A 10,092-nucleotide genomic window follows, 5' to 3' on the forward strand; every position below is an offset into this window, starting at 1 on the left:
ATTATGTGTGACTGAGTGAAATGAATGTTTAAATATAGTATTTCGTCCTAAGTGACGTGTCGGTCGATAGTGATAATGAGAAGCGTAATCGAAACGCTAAGCGTCGGGCCGTCAGGCTGAACGTGACCCGATACGCGTAGAAAAGGGTAAAGATTAAAGAAGGACAAATTCTATGATCAGACCTGAGTTGTTAGGTGATCGTATAAGTGTGATTGCTTATATGTGTGCATGACTATGTGCTCTGTGACATTTTTATGAATTTAGAGGAATTATTTGTTTTAAATGAAGGTTTATTTAACATTCGCGCATTTTTATAAATTATCTGAGTAAGATAAAAACATGGGATTTGTTTTGTTATATTCATAATAGTTCTAGAGACTTTTTAAAAATAATGAATAGATTTATTTGGTGGTCATTGCATTTTAAATTGATTTTTATGTGGAAAAATGTTATTATTAAGGCGAGCTTGCGGAAATCATATAAAATCAACCGTACGCTCAAAAGTTTATTATGAGTAATGGTTGGAAAGCTAATTTCGAGATCTACATATTAAAATTGTCATTTGCAATAATTTTCAACTTTCCGAGAGAGATATATTTTATATTTGATTTTTATTATATTTGAGTAAAAAGAAAGGATCAAATAAGCCTAAAAGGGATTTGGTAGATTACTAAATTGCCCTTGTCCTTGATCATTTATAAACTCATTCTCCCCCCCCCTTTCTTTTCTTTTCCCGTGCACCCCATTTCCCCTTCTCTCTTTCTTTTTTTTCACTCTCTCTCTCTCTCGGCTACTCTCTCTCTCTCTCTCTCTCTCTCTCTCTCTCTCTCTCTCTCTCTCTCTCTCTCGGCTCCCTCCATCTCTCTTCTCTCTTCCTTGCATGCAACACCTAATCTTCACTCAAACTCAAAGATATTGCTCTCTATAGTTTCTATTTTCGGTATACTTCTCAAATTCCATTTGCGTGTGAGTATTTGTGTAAGTGTTTTGGTGATAATCTCTATGGTAGTGTACAAGGAAATTGATTTCTTGATACAAGATCATAAGAGTGAAATCAAGGAGATTTTGTGGTTTAAAACTCGAGAGGAGACCCGTTGCGGGCTCTCTTAAGTTCGACCCCCACCGGATATGATCCAAGGAGAGCCGGTGGAGTTTTAATGATGTGTTAATTTGATTTTTTTTAAGCCTTGCATGTTTGGTTCTTGAAAGATCAAAAAAGGGTTTTTGGTATTTTCTTTGAAAATTTAGTATGTGATTGAAAATGGATTGTTTTGATTATTGATATGTGTGTAAGTCATTTGATGTTTAGGAAATCAAAATTTAAGGTTGCATGTTGGGTTTATAATTCGGCTTTGTGCTAATTAAAAAGGGGAATTAAATTTGATGGCTTGATCTTAGTGTAAACTAAGCCTATTTAGTATAGAAAGTGGTTGCATGTTAGTTTTAAAGAAGAACAAGTAATGCATGTCATTGTTTGATCCTTGAGATTGTAGAACATGATTTAGCCGAATGAAAAATGGGTTTAGAAGAGATTGATTTGATGATTAAGTGAATGCATGCATGTTGATTGAATAATTTGATTAAGGTTTGAGTCATTGGGTGATGTTTGGTTTTGTGCTTTAGAAATCTTGATGAAAATGAATTGAATGACTAAGTTAAGGTTTAAAACAAGTGGGAAATGTGACATACAACTTTGCATGTCAAAAATTGATCCTTGCATGTGTGATTTATTGAAAAACCCGAATGGGTCATATGATTAAAAGAGAATTAAGTGGACTTTTGTGAGAATATATGCTAATTACTAATAAGAACTTGGTTGCATGACATTGATTGGAATATGTTTCTGTTCGAAGTTGATTCTTAAATGAATATGATTCAAATTTTGGACTAAAAGAATGAAGCTTTTAATATGCTTACCAAAGGAGTTTATTGTGTTTGATTATATGAAAATGAATTTGAGTATATGTGATTGTGTTTTATGTGTATGGCCGAATGGAATACAAGTAGAAAAGTGGATGAATTGGTTCCAATACCTTGCTAAGTAATTGCATGTGAAATTCTATGAGATAGGTGACTTATTTGTGGTTGTTGTGGTTCGAATTAAAGTATAAAAGAAAAGGAAATAAAGTGGTTTGGTGTCAAAGAGCTCTAAGTGACAGTTATGGTCGTAAAAGATTTAGTCATGAATAAATCATGTACTCGTAAAAGCTATACCAGTATGATTTAAGTTGATTGTTGAGTATATATATTAGGTATAAAGGTTAAGGTTAAAGTATATGATGTGTGATGTGCTATGTGCTTATGTGTATAAGCTATACTCGTATACTGAGTCAAGAGTATAATCGAGCAATCGTATTGAGTGATCGTTCCGGGAACGAGAGTTGAGAACTGATTAAGATTTTGGTTTTATTGTAGATTCGGAGCGTGAGGGCATTCAGGCTAGGAAAGGAAAGGGTATACTAGGTGGCAGTAGTTCAACTTTCAGGAAAGCAAATCCAGGCAAGTAACTCTCATTACTTGTAAAAATAGTTATAGAGAGGTTATTGTTCATACCATGTAGAGTATGGAACTGTTAATGATTTGAGATATCCCGTTTCGATCTTAATAAACTGCTATTTATAAGCTTACTGATTCAACCCTTTGGTAACCTGCCTTTTCAGTTCAAGTTATTTGTTAAGACATGAATTGTATTGAACCCTATAATTACCTTTACAAAACCTATTTAATGATACCTCATTACTTGATCACCCTATTGATCCTTGGAATAGTATGATTCTTTTAACTTAAATACCTTGTTATCATTGAATCAAAACCCTTAGAATTTCATCTTGTTTATCCTTGATTCATTTCCTTAACTTTGAATTCTTGAAATTGAATCTAAGAATGAGTTTCGACTTGAAAGAGTCCGAATGATTTCATATTCCTGGTAATGATAAAAATGAATTTAGAAAACCTATTTTTTCCAACTCAAGGTTTTCCAAACGAATTCCTGATGGATTGGATTGGACGTAAGAGGCTAGTGGGACTAGTCCAATCAGTGTAAGAGGCTAGCGGGGCTAGTCCAGTTTAAGGCTGAAATTATGCCGTATGGTATCTTAAAGACTGGATGGAGGTCGGTACGGGCTGATCACCCGTATTAAAATGAAATGAAAAGATAAAGTGGTCCAATCAAGGGTTCTATATTGATTACTTAAAATGAAACTGAAATTTCCTATTCAGAAATTGATTCTTGAAAATGAAAAATGGTTTATATTGTTTTGAAAAGAGTTGATTGTGTTAATGTTGAGATTAAAGATCGAGAACCCTGATTTTAATCTGTTGATCATAAATTTGATCCCATATAGTGTAATACTGTTGCTTTCCTCTTTCTGAAAGATCTATTCTGATCCTTTAATGATTTGTGATGACTGTCGACTTTCATCCTGCGTTGAGCCCTGTTCCTTGAAAGCCCCACATTTTCCTTCATAACTTTTCCTTAACCCAAAGCTGGAAATCTGCCACCTAGAACAAATAGAGTAGAATGCCCTGAGTTTGGTAAAGTATATTATGGATTTAATATTGTAGAACTGCTATATAGTTATTTGCTAAGTTTTATACTCACATGTTTTGTTTTAATCTAACCATGACAGTTAAGCAAGAAGATGGCCAGGCTTAGACGCACTGCTCGTAAGAGCGTACCTGGTGGTCCCTGTCGTGTTGAGGGCTTCCGGTTGCCAGAGCAGGTAGTGGTATTTTGAGTGAGCAAGCGCTTAGAAGGAAATCTGTAAAGATACAATGGGTTATCTGTCGGTTCCCAGCCGGAATTGATATTGTTTATTTAATAATATTTTGAGGTTGTAAGTTATATTTTATGATTGGTAGTTGTAATCTTGTCTCATACTTTATCCTGTTGATCCTGTTAGTAGTTAATCGGGGTTTATGCTTATTTAATTATTAGATTAAAGGTGTGTGGGTCCTCATTTCCTAACCCCGAGATTGAGGGCGTCACAGATTGAATCCACAAACATATTGCAATCACAGCCATATCTGATTAAACTATCTGATTTTTAAACATAAAATTGAGAGAGGGAGGGAGGGAGGGAGAAAGAGATACAGAGAAGAGAGTGAAAATAAGATGGAGAGAGATAAGACTGTAACTCCTTAGTTTTGATGATCACAACACAGCAAGCCATCATGTTGTTATTTGAGAATGTTTGCAGGATATAACAGCTTAATGCCATTGCTGTTTAAGTATCATGACAGCAAGCTGTAATAAGACAGTAATCTATTTCAGCAAGTTATGATCATGTTTTTCAGAATAACAACAATCCAAGATGCACAGTCCAGATTCAACAAGAAAGTCGAATTTCATGGAGATTTTATAGGATCTTCATATATATTAGTTGTAAGGACTTCTCTAATATAATATACGTGCATGATATATAGAGAACTCAATTATAAAACATTTTTACTTATTCAAATTGATTTCCTAAAGAATAGGAGTTTGTTTCTCTTTCAAACTCTTTCTTCTATCTTCTGATTAAAACGTTTTATCCTCTACAAAATAGAAGAGATATTTTCTGTACGTTGAACATCTTTCTTTCTCTTCTATCTAACGTACACATGAACGTTGGAAACCATCCCAACGATCTTAAACGGTAGAATTGGATTCTAGCCGTTGTAAGTTGTTGAGAATGTTTCAAACGTTAATGTGTGGTTATATATGTGGTTTCTTGCAGTTTTATGACTGATGATTTGCAAGCAAGAATACATACAACTCCTGATCTTTATTGATTTCAAAATACTCTCGAGCTCTAATTATATTCACGTGTTTTATCTTAGAGAGAGTCTATAGTTTGAGTTGTAATCACTTTATCATTCGATTTGTATTGTTCAATTTGTATTGATTAGTTGCTGGATAAGTTGGCTAAGGGAAACAAGGGTTTAGTGGTACTTGCTAGAGGAGTTTGTACTACGGGGTAGTATAGTACTTAGAGAGCAGGTTCTTAAATAGGGTTTCAGCAAGCCATTATCAGCAGCTGGGTTAAAGGGAGATATATTGTTGTATCTTGTAATTGTAATCTTCATTGATCAATAATATATTCTCTTACCAAGTTGGTAAGGGACCAGGACGTAGACCATAGGGGCTTAGGGGTCGAACCTGCCTAAAATTCTTGTGTGTTCTATTTACTTTTCTGCACATTATTTTCTGCATTGCATTTAGTCATCTCAGCTTACTATCATTGTCAGATTATAGTTCTGTTGGTAAAATCTCAGTAAGCTATTATCAAGTAAAATTTAAAAGTAATTCTAGTTAGCCATATTCACCTATTCACCCCCTCTCTAGGTGTAATTTCAAAGACTGCTTTTTAGACAAATTATTGAGCGGGCTGGATTTAGTTTTGGCGGCCCAACATTTTGGTCAAAATTTTATATGCCGCCTAAATATTTAGTCTTATGGTAACAATTATTTTAATATCAATACTAACACTATATATTATGTTACAATAGCAATTTGATCATATCTATGGTAACATCGACTATCCTCTGCAACGTCAAAAAAAAGTGTTACCTTAGATCAACATTTAGTGATTTAAGGCAACAGTTTTGCTTGTAACACCGAAAAAAGTGTTGCTACAGGTCAAATATGATGTAGTGATGTGTCTGAAAGTAAGTGTTATGTTCTAAAAGACAACTCTGAATATGTGGGAAAAATTGACTCTAAAGTTTTTGAAGCAATTTTTCTGGGATATTCATTGGAAAGAACTGCTTACAGAGTTTCTGTGCTTGAACAAAAGAAATTATGGAAAGTACAAATGTGACTTTTGATGATGACAAGTGTCCAGACTTGGAATGCCTTGATGAAAATGAAGCTGATGCCCTTAAGTTTGAAAATCTCAACATTGATAGTGATTCAGAAGATGAAGTTGAGATCAACACAAGCAACAGAGTGAATGAAGATTCAACTGAGCAAGTGAATCATGAGAATAGAAGCTCATCCCAAACACCTAAATTTGATAGCACAAACTTAGGGGGAGAAAGAGGAGAAAGTTCTGCAAGTCATGCCAATGGTGAGGAAAATGCAGAAAAGTCAACTAAACAAAATCATACCAGAATTGGGACATGATTCACACAAGAAAGGCAATTATTGGTGACCCAAATGCTGGTGTGAGGACTAGAAGTGAAACTGTTAATGAATGTCTACATGCATGCTTTTTGTCACAAATTGAGCCCAAGAAAACTGAGGAAGCTCTACTTGATCCTGACTGAATATCTTTTATGCAAGAAGAGCTAAATCAATTTGAAAAAAACAAAGTTTGGAAGTTGGTTCCTGCACTAAATCAATTTGAAAGAAACAAAGTTTTGTCACATCATGGCTCGAAGAGATTGTGTTAAAGCATCTCCAAGGGGCCCGCAAGTGTTGGCTCAGTTGGTTAAAAATGGGATAATTATCCTCTTGGTTACATGTTCAAATCTCATAGGAGTAAAATTTATGATTATGCATCCTGAAACAGAGCATGTCGCATAAGTGCGGTTTATCTAGGTTCACGTGGTTTGCAGACTATTGTGTGAACTCGTGGGGTTTACCCAGTGTGCATTCGAAGGTTAGCGGCTGCAGATTCGCTATGATAAAAAAAAAGCATCTCCAAGGAAACAAAACCCTTAGCTAAAATATCTATGTGGCATCTAAGTGGTGATTTTAAAGAATATGTAAAATAATATGCCCTGGTATAATTTTACATATCATAATTATAGATAACACCATTGAAGTACACAACCTTCCTCTTAGCTAAAAGTTTAGCTAATTATTATTTTATTACATTTTAGCTAACAGTTTTTGAGTTTTCATAATCACCACGGAGATGCTCTTAATAATATATCGCTGTAATACTGTTGGATCAATTTTTTTTATCACGCCCAAAATTTATACCTAGCCCTAAAAATGTTAGTATTTAAATACAAAAGCGCCCCGCCCAATATATTATAGCAGTTGTCGGTTTGAAAAAACGCTATCAATTTAAAAAAGAAGTAGTTTGAAAAAGGAAGCCTTTCCCTGTTTAACCTTATTTTCTGTTCAGTTTCCCAAACTAACCTACTTTGTTCGATTCTTCCCAAAATAACCTACTTTTTTCAACTATTCCCAAACTAACCTACTTTTTATATTTTCTAACTTTTAGTTATAATTATAAATTATACATTATTATTAAATTATATATATGCTGAATTAATTTTTTAATATAACATTTTCAATAATAAATAAAATTAAAATATAATAATTCATTAATACTTGGTTAAATATAATGCATATTTTAATTTTTTTTCTATTTTGTTTCGCATATTTCTTGTTTGAGCAATTAAAAAAAACTTGTTTGGACAACCACACTACATTATTGATATCAGATATGATCAAATATAAAATCCGGACAACCAATAGAAATGAAGATATTGAGATAATGTTTTATCTTTAAAATTTAATAAAATATCTAAAAGTTGTGGTTGATATCAATATAATCTTGACAACCAATCAAAACACAAAACAAAATTACTCTTATCCTATCTACAATAAAAGGATAAGATGTTTATGGTGATTGGACGACTTCGTACTCCAAACTTCTAAAATTTGGAAGTGCATTGATGTACTATAATCCAGGAACTATTGCTTCAATTGAAGCTGAAGCTGATGCTACAACAGTCGATACATCTGTTTGTAAACGTGTGTGGTGGACATTCAAACCGATGATAGAGGGGTGGCAACATGCTCGACCAGTTATCAATATTGATGGTACATTTTTAAAAGGAAGGTATAATGGGATTTTATTAATTGTAATGGGGTTCGATTCTAATAACCAACAATATCCACTCGCATTCGGTTTAGTCGATAAAGAAACAACCTCCAATTGGTCTTGGTTCTTGAATCATCTTCGAAGATATGTATGCCGGGAAAGAATGGGTGTTTGCATCATTTCGGATTGTCATGCCGGAATCCTTGAAGCGATGAGAAAGGAAAGAAATGGTTTCACAGGTGATATGGGTATCCATCGTTTTTGTCTTTTACATATTCGTAGTAATTTTTCTTCAGCTCATCCAGGTGCACATTTGAAGTTGTTATGTTGGTTGGCTGGATGTTATTCCTAGAGGACTAACAATGAGATTTACAGAAGGGGGGTTGAATGTAAATCTCAAAACTTTTTCAGGTTTTGAGAAGTTTATTAAAGCAGTGTGTTCTAGATGAACAAGTGTATGAATTGCTTTGAGCTAATGCAGACAGATATATATTCAAACACAAAATGTAAAGAACACAACAAACTTTAAAAACTTTTCTGGTGGATTTGTTGTTCCACCAGAGATGGTATATTAGAAAATCTGTGTTCAACAATGTTGATCACAGCTGCATCCTAGTACAAACTAGATGAATTTTCTCTCAAGATATTTCTTAACAGCTCTGGAAAATCTCTCTCTAATTACTAGCTTCTTCTTGGTTTATATATTACCAAGTGTACAAGTGAAAAACAATATAAAATTACAATAGTAAAATAAGTTCTTCACTTGCTTCTTTTCCTGTTCACTCCAGTACTTTGTTGACTATTGCATCTTTGTACTAAAGAAGAACGGCTGCTTTTTCTGTTGATCCTGAAATTTGGCTACCACATCTCAGTTTTCTCTGTCAACCCATGTGCCTCTGTCTGTAGGTACAACTACCACTTATCAACGGCTAATTAGCAGAACATCCGTTGAAGCTTTCATCCGTTAATGACTTCATCCGTTGAAGGATGTTATCCGTTGAAGCTTTCATCCGTTGATGCATTTATCCGTTGATGCTCTCATCCGTTGAAGGATGTTATCCGATGAAGCTTTAGAGACATCCGTTGAAGCTTAGCTTCTCATCCGTTGAAGGTCTTTAAGTCATCCGTTGATACCACTTCATTTATACAAAATTACAAGGCATGAAATATTTACAATTGGCCTTCCTATCTGCATATCATCTAGTAGTCAACATGACTTATAGTTTCTCTCAACTTCTAAGAATTACATTTTAAATACAGAGACTGAAATATGCTACAATACTAGACTTATTTCTAAGTAAAGCTACACCATCAACGGATAGCCAAAGTGGTCTTATCCGTTGAGGCTACTGACACTAAATTTCTACTTAAGTATTTTGTTAAACATATCATCAAACTAATGCACATATATTCCTAACACTGGAAATACATCTCAAGTGAGGAAATTTGAAAGAGCAATGAAAAAAATCAAAGACCTTAGTTCGAGTGCTAAATAATGGCTACGAGACATTCCACTAGAGATGTGGACTATGTCTCATGATGGAGGATATCGATATGGTCAAGCAACAACAAATATGGTTGAAACATATAATGGTCAATTATGGTCCGCTCGTCATCTCCCAGTCACTTCAATGGTTGAGTACATATATATCGGAGTGTCAAACTTGTTGCTGAAAGACGAACTCAAACACTGAACGATCTTCAAAATGGTCATGTATATTGCAAGAATTCGAGAGAGCTCTTTCAAAAGATTGAAGAAAAGGCATCGGCACATAAGATTATTCCATACAATCAAGAAAGAGGGGTATTTGAGGTGACTACTGCAAGATACAAACAGATAAGGGATTTTGGAAAGGTGGCAACAAGCATCATATAGATCTCTCTAAAGGATATTGTTCTTGTGGAAAATGGCACATGTATCACTCTCCTTGTTCTCATATAGTTGCTGCTTGTATGACATGTAACCTAGATTGGAAGCAATACATTGAACCATATCATACTCTACCAAAATTATATGAGATGTGGCAATATGAATTTTCCCCAATACCGCATCAATCATATTGGACATTTCCAATAACAAATAATTGGGAGGGGTATGGAAAGCTCGTACCTAATGAGGATTGGAGGAAGAAAAAGAAGAAAAAGCACAGCAAAGGTCAAAGTCAAAGAATTCGCACAGAAATGGATAACTCGCAGACTGGTAAAATTTGTGGAAAATGTGGACAACAAGGTCACACGAGACGCGGTGCATGTTGTCCACAAAAAGATCTTTAATGTAATATTTTTAATTTAATTTTAAGTTGTTAGTTTATTAAGTTGTAATATTTTC

This window comes from Apium graveolens, chromosome 4 (assembly GCF_009905375.1).
Source record: "Apium graveolens cultivar Ventura chromosome 4, ASM990537v1, whole genome shotgun sequence".
In the NCBI taxonomy this organism is placed as follows: domain Eukaryota; kingdom Viridiplantae; phylum Streptophyta; class Magnoliopsida; order Apiales; family Apiaceae; genus Apium; species Apium graveolens.